This window comes from Schistocerca nitens, chromosome 2 (assembly GCF_023898315.1).
Source record: "Schistocerca nitens isolate TAMUIC-IGC-003100 chromosome 2, iqSchNite1.1, whole genome shotgun sequence".
NCBI classification, from domain to species: Eukaryota; Metazoa; Arthropoda; class Insecta; order Orthoptera; family Acrididae; genus Schistocerca; species Schistocerca nitens.
In genome coordinates, this window is record NC_064615.1 from 76,122,523 (window position 1) to 76,139,983 (window position 17,461).

General features: G+C 40.9%; 1 protein-coding gene across 1 annotated transcript in view; it reads left to right on the forward strand.

The window, feature by feature from the left end:
- Positions 1 to 397: 397 nt before the first annotated feature.
- LOC126235743 (serpin B6-like) overlaps positions 398 to 17,461 on the forward strand; it is a 103,235-nt gene continuing 86,171 nt past the window's right edge. The window contains exon 1 of the mRNA XM_049944529.1: positions 398 to 452. The gene's annotated coding sequence lies outside the window, so the exon portion shown is untranslated. The remainder of the gene's footprint in view (positions 453 to 17,461) is intronic.

The window sequence follows — 17,461 nt, forward strand, 5'->3', positions numbered from 1 at the left end:
GTCAATGCTCCTTACGCAACATTAACTGACTTTCTTTTTTTTTCTCTTGTGGATGTGTGTGTGTGTGTGTGTGTGTGTGTGTGTGTGTGTGTGTGTGTGTGCGTACGTGAAAGAGAGCGAGAGAGAGAGAGAGATTGAGTGAGAGAGAGAGAGAGAGAGAGAGAGAGAGAGAGAGTGAGAGAGTGGGGGGGGGGGGGGGGGGCAGAGATCGGTACTGCGAAATACCTGTTGTGAGCAGGATGAGGCTACGATACAAAAAACGCTGTACCACTCAGCATCACTGACTTTAAGGAAACTACACGTGTAATTTGTTGCGGATTACGTCAGTAGCTTGTTCTGGGAAAGACGAAAAAAGGTTCCGCCAGGTCCTTGAAATAGCATCTCGGTCTCCACACGCTCTTCAGTTGGCTGGCATCACGACAGAGACTGCGTTGTATCTTGACTCCAATTGAGTAAGTACAACGACTATCGACACTAGGAGTCTAGTAGCCAATTCGGATTTCATAACGTTGGTCGTATTTGAAAAGTCTGTTATCCGGAATCTCTGGAGCCAAATGAACTGTTAATACGTTCTAAATAACCATTATTCATCTCATACGATGTAAGCATGATGGTACTCTCATTTTTATTGTTCGATCAAGCAAAGTATATGCTTGGATGGACAAAGCTGCTTTTACATCTGTTTGAGGTGCAGTACCTCCATCGTGTATTTTTGTCTATTTTTTGTGTTACTTCTCTGGAGTGGATAAAGAAATCGGATTGTGAAAATTCCTGATTTTATTTGATTCATAATTTGTCCCATGAATCAAAACAGGGCATTGTTCTATTCACATAACTGAGAATTCGTTTCGCCTTGGTCTAGTTATAAGTGCGCCAATAGGAAGACATATGTCAGGTTACAGATTCACTACATACAACCAATATAAAAAAAAGATGTTAAAGACGAGCCAGTGTAACAAGCCCATCTACGGTAGTGGTTGGTACAAACAATAGGTCAGACTGATTTCAACTTGATGGCGACGGATTTTCTTCTGTAAACGAAGTCTTCCATGTTTAAGCACTGACCTCGCATTCTGAATTAACCGTTCGGCTATCTAGACTTAAGTATTCAGGGTGTGTCTAAATTATTTTAAGAGATTATTGGGTTGGTTTCTTGAAGAAAATGGAAATCTCTTTCCAAACAGCTGTGGTGTCACTTGCGTGTAATTACGTGACGTTAAACTCTTTCTTCCTCGCACAAAGAAAAGTGTGATGGAGTCATCAATGATCAAAAAGCTATCTACGCTTCATATCTTAAGTGCCTAGTCCAATTGCATTAGAATAATTTCAGTAAAATTGGTAGAAGAGAGCTTCTTTTGACTTACGAGTACATCGTTAGTAAATCGACTACGCATACAGACACAGTGTTCAGCTGCTTGAAGTGCAGAGAACTAAGCGAAGTCATGTGAAATGCAATGAATGTTTCAAATGACATGAGTAAATCCTTTTCTATAATGTTATAGCGAATCTTCACTAGAGATAGCTAATTAGAATGTAGCATTATACAATCTGTATTCGTCTTTGGTATACGTACAAAACAGTCGTATGGTAAATTCGAATTCAATAACGTTAGGAAGATGGCCTTAATTTTACTTGAGAATCATTGAAAGACATAATACAAGGGATTGTGGGAGACTTTCTTCCCTTGTAAAACTTGCGAATTGGGTAGAAAAGGCGGGAATTTTGGAATGTGGTGGATTGCGAAATACGGTTCACATATAGTCTTCCATTTCCGACTTGCCGTGTTCGTGCAGAATTACACTTTTGTCTTAAATGCTAATATCCTTGAAAGTGTCGCTTCGACAGTATAAAAGGGATTGGGGTGAGATAATAGGCATATCATTCCTGTTTCTCTCCAGCAGCGAATAGAGTAGCTAGATAAATCCACCGTGTAGAAAATGGCTTGTGGGACGAGAATATGAGAACAGTCATTTATACCAAAGGGATATTATTTAATGATTGTCTTCGTTTTGACATTTTTCGAATCATTGAGTTACATACGTTTCCTGTCAGTTTTGATGTGTGACGGAAAGGTTATTACCGAGAAAATACGCTGTCATCACAGGTGATTTAAACGAGAAAACAGTAGTTCGATGACAAAGTCTTGCTTAACTCCTTCATCCGTGAGCTTAGACTGTGTGAAAAGTTTATATTGATGGTCAGTGCATTGTTCTGGGACAAATAAGATCAAAATAATAAATTTAAAAAGAATGTCGTGAGTCACCAAAATTTTAGAACATTTTCAAAGTGAATATCATTTACGTTAGTAAATTAGAGAAATCACTTACTCCGTGGAGTAGGGTACATCAGCGTATGACAGCATGTTATAAGCATATTCTAGTCCAAAATTACGAGAAACAAACTAAAATTACATTTATTTGACGAATAAATGCTGACACTGCGATACACAGCTGTCTCTAGTCCTACTGGAACTTGCGGAAGCCAAGACAAGTGATGCACTGAAAGCACATGCTGTAAAGTGTATGGTACAACAAGGCACCACGAGTTTGGTTTGTTTTCTGAACAGGCAAAACATTAAAAAATTGGATGCAGTATGTATGCTACATTAAGAAAGAGGAGGATAGTCACGGTACGTGCTTTGCTATTAAATACACCAAGAAGATTATTAGGAATTATGTAACTCTGCAGACTTCGTGAGCGTTGTCTTTTAAGGCAAATGTTTTTGGATTCTAGATCGCGTCATATCACACTTAATGGTCGACGTTTCGACCCCTCTGCTGGGATCTCACTCAGCGTCTTCTAGTGTTCATGCATAACGAAGTGTTTCAGCTAACCGTGAACGCTAAAAGATCCTGAAGATGATTCGAGCAAAGAGGCCGAAACGTCGGTCATGTGGATGACACTGGAGTGTGACATGACAAGGTTTAAGTAACATAGTAGATGACTTTACCTTCAGTCATTAGAAACCATCAAATCTCTTTTGGAGTATCAGCATCAACGTCTTAGTCTGATCCTTCCAAGTGCCATGAGCTTCGTGAATGTTACTTGGATTTTTCAATCGGTAAGGACATTCTCCGCGATAGACAGTGCTTCGGTGACGGCCCAGCACACAGTTACGTCTCACTGCGCTGCAAAATGAAATGTTCAGTGCGGTAACAACCGTGACTAACACTTATCTCCGATACATTTTCTCACGCGGTTGCTATCCAGTTAAGTGCGCGAGGAAATTTTCGTATGTAAGGAAAGGAAATTCCCGGTTTTGACTTATGTTCGGCTGTTCACTTTTAATTTGTTACGAAGTTTAAGGAAGGAACTATTCCGCCATTTGTCTAAGAGCTCTTTTTGAGCTCTGTAGAAAAGATAATCAAATGACCTTTCAGTTTGAAATCACTTACTGCAAATGTAATTATGTAATGCATTCGGAGGCTAGTTTACAAATATCAGCCCCTTGATTGCATTATAATACTTATATTGCAGACATTTCAGTTACAATTTATCAGTTTCACAATTTATGAAGGTGAGCAGATCTTATGTGCCAGATAACAGGATGATTGCTTGCCATTTTCTTGCGCAGGAGTATCGTATAGACGAATTGTTTGACCGTGGCAGTTAAGTGTGCAAGAAGGAAGGAAGGAATTTCAGGGTTTAGCATCCTGTCGACATCGATGTCATTAGAGACGGAGCACAAGCTCGGATTGAGTCGTGTGGGGAAGGAAATCGGCCGGGCCGTTGTAATAGAACCATCCCGGCATTTGCTCTTCGTACCTGAATCCTCTCGCACTTCTACGTACTGGGGTCAGCCAGCATCTACAATGACCGTCCCAACATTGCAGATAACATGATTAGGTTTTGCGTGATTTCAGCGGAGATGTCCGAGCAGGCTGTAGTAATACGTCGTTGCCTGTCGTGCAGAGTAGTTGGTATATCGTTGTATGCAGCGTCTTTCAGCTTTACCCCCAGAAAAAAGTCTACCGGCGTCACATTTGCGAAACTTGCCAGCCGGTACAGGTCCTCTCCGCCAAATCCAACGATTTGGAAACAATTGGTGAAGACATGCTTCGTGCACTGTGGGCTGGACAGCTATCATGTTGGTACCAGAGGTTCCTCCTAGTCTGCAGAGGAAAGACTCCTAGCATCCGTGGAAGATGGTCTGTTAGGAGGCTGTGATACTTGTGCGTGTTCAGTGTTCAGTGTATCAAAAAAAAGCCTATGAGTTGATGGTTCACCATCCAACAAGACACGTTTACACTCTACGGATTCTGACGGTCCACCTGACAAAGCCAACGTGAACTGTCAACAGACCAATAGTGGATGTTTCGGCTGTTTACTTGACCATGTTGGTAAATGTAGCTTCATCACTAAACGAGATCGTCATACATCTGGTGTATCCTGTCTTAACGTCCATGTACAGAAATTAACATGATTCTCATAATCGTTTCCATGAAGATCTTGATGCAGAGAGATGTGATAGGAATGGAACTTATATCGTTGGAGAATGCGTAGAACACTTGCCTAAATCATGCCAGTTCTTCGTAAGATTGCGCAGGAATTTATGTGGGGATCAACTACAACAGCAGCATGAACATTAATATGCCCCTCTTCCATCGTTACTTGTTCCCTTTGTAACGCCGGAAATGCATATCCTCCTATTTCCATCTATTGTGTTATAATATTTTTTCCATATTTTGTTACGTGAATATATGGCGTTTCTGTGTCTTTGTATATTGTAGTTGTTTTACTATTTGTATATATATATATATATATATATATATATATATATATATATATATTTATGCATTTATGTCGATGTATAATTGGTTTGTTTCGTAAATATTATTTGTATTTTTACGCTGGGTCTTGCCTAGGGAAAACTGCTATCGAACGATTACATCGATAGGTCGTGTGAAGAATCAAAGTGTGTAGGATCTTTGGTAGTGTTAACTCTGCCGCGTGGAGCGCGGGCAGAGCAGTCGGAGTCTGGCTGGAGTAGCGAGTGGAGCAGGTGTGTTGTGTGACGCTCCCGCGAGTTGCCGCGCTTTCGGGCTTTGGCAGCATGTAATTGCGCTCGACTCGCGATGATAGTTTCTGACATGGTGTCGCGGACGGGAAGCATTAGCTGGCGCACATCAAGAGCCCGTTTCGCCTGGTGACCGTGTCGAGAAGAAGGCGCGCCAACATCCAGCTTCTGCAACAGCGACGGCCGACAATGAGTGACTGTCGCCACCTCCTCGATCGACGGCTTCAAACCTTCAATCAACCAACAAGGAAGACTAAAAGCACGTAAAGTTTCAGAACTGTATGGCAGACCTCAGCTTTTCAAATTGTTCCATTTGCCTCGCAAAATTACAGCAACTTAGCATGAACCTTTGTTGCTCATTGTCCCAATTGCATTGCCAAGCAGGGTCCCTTCCTTTTCCGAAATGAACCCGAGTGTCGTTGAAATTCAAACGCCAGCATAATTCCATTTCACTGCTTTAATTTCAAAGTTCACTTTAAGTATTCATAGCTGGCTACAATAGTTAGATTACACAAGCACAAATTTAGAGTGCGAGTTTTGTTACCGTATTTTAGCTTACCTGTGACTGCAGCTCAGCTTGGTACGTACTAAATTTTACTATTGTTAATTGTTCAGAATCGTTTAATTCAAGTTCAAAGTTAAATCTCTTCTTTCTAAACTGCGTAGATTCAAGTAGCTTTAGAAATGATTGTTGAGGTAGTCCAAGACTAACTGTATTTCGATGTGCTTCAGAAAGAAAGCTCACTATTAACTTCAGTCACTAAATTAACTTTCGATTTTCCGGTTTCATTAATTCTTTGCTAAATTAAGTCAGAGTGCAGCGAAATTTATTACTGCTGACAAACTTTCAGTTTTCACACTACATGTGTCAACGTCCAGTTGCCACGCTTCTAGTGCTAATTATATGTGTAATAACCTTTCTTTTTCAGTTACTATAGTAATTGTCCTTAGGACTGGCGACCGTAATTTCCCCCAAATCTCAAATATCTAATTACCGCTAGTTAATTGTTAACGTAACGGCCGCACATTTACTTTCTTTATTAACTTTACCCCTTTTCAAAATTAATTTCCACCAGTTTCGTTTGCATTTTTCCTTTCATTTAGATGTAACCCTTTCCTCCCTCTTTACCGACAGATTAACTTCGGTGACGATTGCTTTTTCCCAAATTTCCATTAGGTACACGCGGTTTAATTTTTCACTGTCATTAAGGTCGATAAGTGAGGGGGAGGTTACACGTGGCGACCTGGTGACAGGACAATCTTCAAATTTGAGGTTGTTCTGGACACGAATTTTGCATTGTGCAAATCTCGTAAGAAAGTACTGGTTACGAAATGGTCGATACGTCAGCGAGAATATTAGTGTGAGGAATCCTAATTAGATTTGAGATTTGCCATTTATATTGAAAATTATTAAAATGAGTGAAGGCAACAATTACCAAAATTTGGTAGGCTTGGATAAGGAACAATCGGTCGAACAGTGGGGAACGCGCACCGCGGTACCCATTGTTCAGGGACAGGCGGCTAGCATGAAAGACGCGACCGCCGAAACGCAACAAAGAGCAGAAATGGAATTCCACACTTTAGAAAATGTTTCGGAGTCGGAAGTGAAAATCAAATGCGAATCCCTTGATGACGAATACGGGGGGACAATTAAAGAGGAAGCCGCTACGGAAGTAAAACCGGTAGTTTCCGGGAATTTAACTGATTTATTGAATGTTTTGATTAACGAAATCAAGAGTCAATCGGCCAAGCAAGAAGCTCAGTCTGAAAAAATTGAACGAAAGATAGACAGTCACAACAAAGCTATTAATGTTGTTAACAACAATGTTGGAGTTGTTAACACAAAAGTTGATAAAATCAAAGAATATATTGTTGTGATTAATAGCGAAATCGGTAATCTTAAACAGGAAATGATAGGCGTTCAGGCGGAAATTGCGAGCATAAATACTCGTTTTTATTCCGAAATTAGCAGAATCGAGAAAAGTGTAGGAGAATCAGTTGCTCCGATCATCGAGAATAAGGTGACGGAACAAATTCAATTAGTGAAAAAAGAGGATCAAAAGAAGGTGGAAACTTTAAAGGCTTTAGTATCCGAAGTAGATACCAAAGTGACGAAGCAGGCTAATACCTGCGAAGAGAAAAAAAGGGAAGTAGAAACGCTTGCGACAACCACTTGCCAAGTAATTACGAGAGTGTCGGAATTAGAAAAGAAACTTGACGAAAAACAGAGGTATGTGCCAATCTGTGCACATAGTTCGGAATTGTTGACGAAAGAGGAGCGGTTCGACCCCTTGAAAAAAGGCGGTATACACGCGACGGATTTCATTAAAAATTGTGAAAGAGTTTTACCCAGATCATGGACTAATGAGAGAAAAATTAATGCGATTATTGATGTGTTGGCTGGTGATGCCAAGCGTTGGGGCTTAAACCTCAACATTACGGACCTGACTTTTGGCGAATTTAAAAATTTGTTTCTGGCTGAATACTGGTCAGAGCAAAAACAGCAAAGTGTCTGGCGCGAATTTGTCGTATCGAGGCCTTTCGATGCGAATTCGCGCGGTTCGATGAAGGAGTTTTGTGAGGGCTGGATCCGCAAGTTGGAATATTTGCGTGATCGCCGCACGGAATCCGAAATAGTCTGGGAACTCTACAAAAAGCTTCCAGATGATACAAAACGCTACGTAGGAAGCAATTACAGGACAATAAATGATTTCCTGGAAAGAGTGGAGGACGAGGACAATTGGCGCAATAATCGCGACAGTGGTAGAGGCCGTGGTAACAACAACGGGTACCACAGCAACTACAACAACGATAACCATGGGAATAATGCATACCGCAACCATGGCAGCAATAACAATAATGGTTCGGACCGTAATAACAATCGGTACAATGCAAATAATAACAGGAATGACGGAAACCAGTATCATACTAACGTGATACGGGCTTCACAGAATAGTAATAACACCAGAGGGTGTGATCAGCCGCCTCAGCAGCATCCGGGGACCGTATCTGCTGGGACGAGACAGGGAAACCATTAGCCGCGCCGGTGAGGGGCCTACCGGGCGTGGAGAAATTTTGGCGGCCCAATAACAGGAGAAAACCCAGGAGTCGTCGTTATGAAAATTCCGTGTGGAATAATCAACGGCGGGAGAGTGTGCCAGTGTTAGAAGAAAGGAGTGCGCCCACAAGTAGTAGATCAGCTGTATACACGGCAGTAGAAAATACATTCACTGTCAGTGAGAACAATTTAAGTAGTGTTCCGGAAATCGATTATAAAGTGGCAGCTGTAATACCCACAGCGGAACTGGAGATTGAGTTTAAGAATGATTCGCAATTGTTGAGAGAAAATCAGATGTCGGATAACACGTCCGTCATCGAGCGAGGGGATGCAGAGAGGGATGAGGTCTGGTTAAGGCAGTTCGGTCGTTTATACGACGAACTAAGAGATTGGCTCTGAGCACTATGGGACTCAACTGCTGAGGTCATTAGTCCCCTAGAACTTAGAACTAGTTAAACCTAACTAACCTAAGGACATCACAAACAACCATGCCCGAGGCAGGATTCGAACCTGCGACCGTAGCGGTCTTGCGGTTCCAGACTGCAGCGCCTTTAACCGCACGGCCACTTCGGCCGGCCGAACTAAGAGATTATAGGGGCCTGTACGGGAGAAGTGTTTATGGAGAGCGCGGGCTGAATTGGCCGCGTCTCGTCCCGCAGGAAGATAGTGTTTGTGAAATGATAGAAAGTTCTGGCCCTAACCGGCAGACTTTACTAGAAATAGTTGATTTTAATGGGGAGCACGAGCAAGATTCGTCGTGTCTCGTCCCGCAAGAGTTGGATGTTGAAGTAGTAACGGAAAGTTCTGGCCCTAACCGGCAGACCTTACCGAAAGTCGTAGTGGTAGAAGTAGCCGACCCATCCGACGCAAACCTCCAGTTTAAACATTGCGAAAGTATTGAGGAGAAAGATTACGAGAATTTTAGTGATAGCCGGACACGATTGGTAGAAAAGCATGTGGATTACAGCGTGTATGAGGTTAGAGCTGACATTATACGGTCAGACGATAGCAGTGTGGGCTGCGCAGATCTAGAGGAAGTAATTGCAGATACTACTGCGCACATTCCTCTAGGTAGATTGGCAGATGAGATCAATCTGACCAAAGTAGATTCAACGAAGGTGACAGTTAGTGAATCGATAGCAAAGCAACACTCACTAGTTGACGAGTTACAGGAAAAGGTTTCGGTATTGGAGGCAAAGCTACAGACTAAGCCTCAGGACAAAAGTGTTGAAATTAAAACTGTATGTGAACAGAGGCTGAAAAAGCCGCCAGATAAGCCGGATTTAGGATCAAAGCCGGATGGTTTTTTCTGGAATGACCTGGATATAGACGAGGATTTACTGTGGGAAAATAAAGAAACAGTCGAGGACAAGTGTAGACAGATAGTAGTGTCTGTTAATATGCACGACCTACAACTAAACGTGTTGATTGACACCGGTGCAGAATTGAGTGCTGTAGCTGGGAAAATATTTGAGTTACTGAAAGATAGACCTGGCATCGTAGTTATGCCATTAACAGGAGTGAAAATTATCGGTGCTACTGGGAAGGCCAGTAAACCGGTCACAAAACAGATTTTTGTCCACTTCGAGATATGTGGGGCACGATTTGAACAAGAGTTTGTCGTCGTGCCAGACTTGACTACGGAAGTAATTATCGGGTTAGATTGGCTATTAAAGTACCGTGCAGTGATTAATTGCGAAAGCAAAACTTTGACGTATACGTCCCAAGATAAAACAATAGTAGTTAGTTTTGACGAGGCAGGAGACGGTGTGCGTAGGCAATACCAGCCTATACACATTGTTAACTGGCCGGATGACACTGACGTAGGAATGAAATTGAACTGCCGTAACGTGAGGAATCTCGGCATTGACAAAAGTGTAGAAAGTGAATTGGAAGAGATAATCAAATTCCGTCCACGGATTAACATTAGTATTGGTGTGAAAAAAGATCGTTTGCGAGAAGTAATGAAGCTAAAAGCCGATGCTCGCATACGTCGTCATGACGCTAAAGCGCGTTTTGCTAAGTTTGCAATCGGAGACTTAGTACTTGTAAAAGCTCATGAGAAATCGAGCGAGATAGACCATGAAATCTCTAAATTTAAGTTTGTTTATAATGGACCATATAAAGTCATTGGTATACCTCACACAAATGCTTATTGCTTAGAGTATCCAAGCTCTGGAAAACTATTAGGTATACGGAACATTGTAGACCTGAAATTGTACCAACCTAGGATTGATTAATACCACAGAATGGGTAATTTGTACACTATGTAAAATAGAGTGTAAGATTTAACGATTTGCTAGATTGCCATGCTTTTGACTGACCAAGGTCATTAAAGAAGTTGTAATTATTAACTAATTAATTTTGATTAATCAATTTAATTTTAATCAATTTAATCATGATCTAATCAACTGAAAAATCCAAGCTGCTAGTTTAAGTTTTCAGCTGAGTCACAGTAGATTAAGGAATGTAAATATGATTTTGTAAATAGCTGTAAGGTTCCATAAATATGTGATTTACTAGTCATTGCCGATGTACTTAGACGCTGTTTTAAGTTTCAGGCTAGTACATGCGTGTGATGATGGACAGTGTTGAGTTATCCACTGTGATAGTGTTTATGGACTCCTTGAGATTACTCGGGAGTGAGTTTTACCGAAAGAATTCAGTGAAACGGACGTTCTGGAAATGCCGTTACAAGGGCGAGAGAGATCAAGCGTGCCGCACAGGCGGGCGCAACAATACTGGCGGGGCGGAACCGCTGTCGGCTCTTGTGCCGCTGTCGGCTCTTGTGCCGCTGTCGGCATTCTTTGTACTTGCGAGTACGGAAGGCGGAGTTGTTTTTCTTCCCGGACACCTGATATGAAAGAATTCTGTTGTCAATATTTATGTTTTTGTCGATCTGCTGTATATTATTTTCTTGTTTAGCGTTAAGTGCACACTCATGACGAGAATATTATTTATGAAAAGTTTATATAAAATACGTATTCTATGTAATTAATTATTAATTTGCGTATTTTGATATACCTGTTTTCTATGACCATGTAATCTGATTAATTTTGTAAATAGTATTCCATTTCTTGATAGTGTTACGAATTTTGACGATTTTTGAATAGCTAAACCATTTTCTATGTTTTCTACGAATTTTAATATGTTGTCAACCTGTTTTATTTTGTGCAAGATGACGGAGTGGAATAACATTAGGAGTGTCTCCACTCAATTATTATGGTCCAAAAATTGATTTATGCTTAATTAGGCGAATGCTAAATTTTGTTGATGTTTTGAGCATATGCATTTCCGCTGTTTCTTTTTTGGGACATTTTCAGAGTCTGTTTAGGTTACACGAACATCCTCAGACAATGTGGGGCACGTGTAACGCCGGAAATGCATATCCTCCTATTTCCATCTATTGTGTTATAATATTTTTTCCATATTTTGTTACGTGAATATATGGCGTTTCTGTGTCTTTGTATATTGTAGTTGTTTTACTATTTGTATATATATATATATATATATATATATATTTATGCATTTATGTCGATGTATAATTGGTTTGTTTCGTAAATATTATTTGTATTTTTACGCTGGGTCTTGCCTAGGGAAAACTGCTATCGAACGATTACATCGATAGGTCGTGTGAAGAATCAAAGTGTGTAGGATCTTTGGTAGTGTTAACTCTGCCGCGTGGAGCGCGGGCAGAGCAGTCGGAGTCTGGCTGGAGTAGCGAGTGGAGCAGGTGTGTTGTGTGACGCTCCCGCGAGTTGCCGCGCTTTCGGGCTTTGGCAGCATGTAATTGCGCTCGACTCGCGATGATAGTTTCTGACATGGTGTCGCGGACGGGAAGCATTAGCTGGCGCACATCAAGAGCCCGTTTCGCCTGGTGACCGTGTCGAGAAGAAGGCGCGCCAACATCCAGCTTCTGCAACAGCGACGGCCGACAATGAGTGACTGTCGCCACCTCCTCGATCGACGGCTTCAAACCTTCAATCAACCAACAAGGAAGACTAAAAGCACGTAAAGTTTCAGAACTGTATGGCAGACCTCAGCTTTTCAAATTGTTCCATTTGCCTCGCAAAATTACAGCAACTTAGCATGAACCTTTGTTGCTCATTGTCCCAATTGCATTGCCAAGCAGGGTCCCTTCCTTTTCCGAAATGAACCCGAGTGTCGTTGAAATTCAAACGCCAGCATAATTCCATTTCACTGCTTTAATTTCAAAGTTCACTTTAAGTATTCATAGCTGGCTACAATAGTTAGATTACACAAGCACAAATTTAGAGTGCGAGTTTTGTTACCGTATTTTAGCTTACCTGTGACTGCAGCTCAGCTTGGTACGTACTAAATTTTACTATTGTTAATTGTTCAGAATCGTTTAATTCAAGTTCAAAGTTAAATCTCTTCTTTCTAAACTGCGTAGATTCAAGTAGCTTTAGAAATGATTGTTGAGGTAGTCCAAGACTAACTGTATTTCGATGTGCTTCAGAAAGAAAGCTCACTATTAACTTCAGTCACTAAATTAACTTTCGATTTTCCGGTTTCATTAATTCTTTGCTAAATTAAGTCAGAGTGCAGCGAAATTTATTACTGCTGACAAACTTTCAGTTTTCACACTACATGTGTCAACGTCCAGTTGCCACGCTTCTAGTGCTAATTATATGTGTAATAACCTTTCTTTTTCAGTTACTATAGTAATTGTCCTTAGGACTGGCGACCGTAATTTCCCCCAAATCTCAAATATCTAATTACCGCTAGTTAATTGTTAACGTAACGGCCGCACATTTACTTTCTTTATTAACTTTACCCCTTTTCAAAATTAATTTCCACCAGTTTCGTTTGCATTTTTCCTTTCATTTAGATGTAACCCTTTCCTCCCTCTTTACCGACAGATTAACTTCGGTGACGATTGCTTTTTCCCAAATTTCCATTAGGTACACGCGGTTTAATTTTTCACTGTCTTTAAGGTCGATAAGTGAGGGGGAGGTTACACCTTCTGTCACATTATCTAGGTGTTACACTACCACTGTCGCGTAACAGATTGAGTAGGTTCATAAATGACTGCTCAGATGGTTGATTTCAGTCGTGTGACTGGAATCATGATATACTGTCAAAAACGTCACAGTTCGTAATAACTGACGGAAAGTCATCGAGTAAAACGGAAATAATATATGTCTTTTCCGAAGAAAGTGTTATAGGGTCTCTGTTGTTCTTGATCTACATCAACGATATAAGAGACAATCTGAGCAGTTCTCTTAGATAGTTTGCAGATGATGCCGTCATTGACAGTCGTGTAAGCCAACAGTAATCAAAACGAATTAAAAAATGATTTAGACGAGATACCAGTGTGGTGTAAAAACTGGCAATTGATTCTAAGTCATGAAAAGTGTGAAGCCATCCATATGAACACTAAAAGGAACCTCTAAATTTCAGTTGCACGATACATTAACACAAATCTAAAGGCTGTAAACTCAACTAAATACTTAGCGGTTATAGTTACGAATGACTTAAATTGTAACCATCAGGTTACCTTCCGTTAGGAAAGTAGGTGCACTCAGCGACTGTTATGTAATTTATAAATGATAGAGCGTAGCAATCAGTCTTTTATTTTTTTTTGCAGCAAATCCAGATTTCGGCTAGTGCCTAGCCATTATCAATGCACTATTTTTTAATCCCGATGCATGTTAGTTCCCTGTTGATCGGGCGTCAGTCACAGTTCTTTGAATACTCTAGAATACTCAGGGAACTAACATGCATCGAGATTAAAGAAATAGTGCATTGATTATGGCTAGGCACTAGCCTAAATCTGAATTTGCGTAATAAAACCTGCAAAAAAAAAAAAAGACTACTGATTGCTGCGCTCTATCATTTATAAATTAACTTGTAACGTTCACATCGATAAAGCTATGGGGAAAGCAAACCAAACACTGCGATTTATTGGGAGAACACTTAGAAATTGTAACAGGTTTACTAAAGAGATTCCTTACACTACGCTTGTCCGCCCTCTTCGGGAGTACTGCTGTGCGATTTGGGATCCGCCTTATATAGGATAGACAGAGGACATCCAAAACGTTCAAAGAAGGGCAACTCGTTCTGTATTATCGCGAAATAGCGCAGAGAGTGCCACGGATCTGATATACGAATTGGGGTGGCAGTCATTAATACAAAGGCGTTTTTCGCTGAGGCAGGACTTTCTCATGAAATTTCAATCACCAAATTTCAGTTCAGAGTGTGAAAATATTTTGTTGGCACCCACTTATATATGGAAAAATGACCATCATAATAAAATAAGGGAAATCAGAGTTCACACGGAAAAATTTCTGCTCCATTTTCCCGCACGCTGAGCCGCTGTGACCGAGCGGTTCTAGGCGCTTCAGTCCGGAACCGCGCTGCTGCTACAGTCGCAGGTTCGAATCCTGCCGCGGGCATGGATGTGTGTGATGTCCTCAGGTTGGTTAGGTTTAAGTAGTTCTAAGTCTAGGGGACTGATGAAATGGCTCTGAGCACTATGGGATTTAACAGCTGAGGTCATTAGTCGCCTACAACTTAGAACTACTTAAACCTAACTAACCTAAGGATATCACACACACCCATGCCCGAGGTAGCATTCGAATCTGCCACCGTAGCGGTCGCGCGGTTCCAGACTGCAGCGCCTAGAACCCCTCGGCCACAGCGTCCGGCGGGGCAGATATATATTTTAACTGTTTTTGTGATAATATTTACCATATAAGTGACTTATTAGTGGTTTCTTCATTCACCTCTGCATTTCTTATGTTGTGGCCTGATATTTGTGAGTGTTTCGTATCGAGCAACTTAACCTCTTACCCGTGTTTACATTCCGCGCTGACCAGTTGCAGCTGTAGCGGCGCATCGAAAGCTAAGTACTAATTAATTGTTTGTGTATAGTAGTTTATTTAGGAACTTTAGTAGTCTTCAACCGGTGTTCTTGGTGTTTTCCGGTGAAATAACTTCAGAAGAAATTTTTGCGAACTGCTTTCAGTTTCGTTACTGTCATTAGACGTTTGATTTTCTTTCTGTGTTAGTATTTTGTTATATTCTCATTTGTTGTTGATTAATACTGTCAATAATAGTAGTTACTTCCCTTGTAGAGCAAGTTTGTGATTATTGTAGTCAGTTTTTAACATCTTCTTATTGTAGTAGGGGAACTTAGATAAAGTTGTTTTCTTGTTTCAATAATTGTAAAATTTTACCATGAGTGAGAAGTGTGGGCTTTGCCGTAGGTTCGTGAGTAGTGGATTGCGGTGTGAGACTTGTTCGAAGTATTTTCACTGGGGGGAATGCAGTGGGGAAGCCAGTGGGCATTCTGGTGAGATCCTCTCCTGGAACTGCAGGTTATGTAGCAAGAGTAAGTTGATAGAGGAGCAGGAGCGTAAGATCTGTGCCCTTCAGGTGCAGTTGAAAAACGCACAGGAGGAGCTAGATAGGATGAGGAGGGAGAAGGGGGTTGGGGAATGGGAGCTGGCTGTTGGCAAGAGATCTGCTAGGAGAAGGAGATACAGTTGCAAAGTCTAAGAGAAAGAAGAAGGTTCTGCTATTAGGTAGTTCTCATGGTAGAGGTTGCATGGGGGCTTAATTAATATAGAATGCTAATAATTTTAATTTCTGCTTTAGTAGCTGTCTGTTCGATTACGAAGTCTCGTAAACGGTTGGCCCTGACTAGTATTATTACGCAATCTGACTGCTTAGAACAATAACAAAGAATGAAATGGAAATTTTCATTAACACAATTAATTAATTAAGTCCCCAGCAACTATAAAAACCTACGAAACCAAAGCACAAGTGTAACTGTTCTGTGTGTGGAAGTATGACTCAACGTACGCATCTGGCACGGTTCTTCTTCAATAACACAAGAAATTTTAAATATCATTTATACTGAATTAATTAAAGAAAATAAAAATACCATAATTACTCAAGAAAACCAGAATTACACTCTAATACAAGAACACAAGCCAGATGCTTTGTTGACTGAACCTGTAATGACGCATTATTTAAAACATGGAAATAATGAAAAATAAATCAAGTTTCGTTACCTTCATATATTGACCAAAATCACTCTAATCATTACAATATATCTCCACACCGACTCGCTATTACCACATCTCAACAAGAACTTTTCAGTATCACATCTCAGCAAGCACTCCCTACTAGCACATCTGAACACGAACTGACTACTACGAGTCCTCGACAAGCACTGCCCACACGACATCTCAATAATCACTGCCAGTGGAGGCGGCGGAACAATGCTCTCTAGCGATCTCTGGCGCTGTGGCTCAGTGTAGCCACCTTTCATATGCCCTTCCTTCACGGCTAGAATTTGATGGTATTTTTGCCAGCATTGGTGGTGAAAATACCACCAAATTCGTCAAAAAAATACAGACAAAAATAAAAGATAATATTAATACGTAAATATCATATAACTAGATAAAATTTTGGCTTTGCACTGACCTTTCAATAACCTATTATATAGAATACAGTAAGCAATACAAATTCTTTCATACATATGACTTTACATAATAGTTTACACAAGTATTATGTGGTTAAACAGTTCAATCAATAGCGTCAGCAATGACGAATATGTGCAGGTAAGAGTCTCATAACTTTTCACAAACAGTAATACACAAAAAATCAGTTTATACAAATATTCACATAAACGCTTTCCATAGCCCAAGAAACAAGTAGTTGACAGTTCCAGCAGTAGCACCCAGCAATGGTCAACAGGTGCAAAAACCAACAAGTGACATTTTTTCAGTAGAAACAGTCCATCAGTGGCACCCAGTAATGTTGAATAGGTGCAGACACCAACAAGTAACACCATTTCAGTATAAGCAGTTCCATTAGTGGCACCAGCAATTTTGAGCAGGTGCACACAGCAACAGGTGACATCTTTTCAGTAGAAGCAGTCCATCAGTGGCACCCAGCAATGTTGAACAGTTGCAGACACCAACAAGTAATACCATTTCAGTATAAGCAGTTCCATTAGTGGCACCAGCAATGTTGAGCAGATGCACACAGCAACAGGTGACATCTTTTCAGTAGAAGCAGTCCATCAGTGGCACCCAGCAATGTTGAGCAGGTGCAGACACCAACAAGTAACACCATTTCAGTAGAAGCAGTCCCATTAGTGGCACCAGCAATGTTGAGCAGATGCACACAGCAACAGGTGACATCTTTTCAGTAGAAGCAGTCCATCAGTGGCACCCAGCAATGTTGAGCAGGTGCAGACACCAACAAGTAACACCATTTCAGTAGAAGCAGTCCATCAGTGGCACCCAGTAATGTTGACCAGGTGCAGACAGCAAGAAGCAACATCATTTCAGTAGAAGCAGTCCATCAGTGGTACCCAGCAATGTTGAGCAGGTACACACAGCAACAAG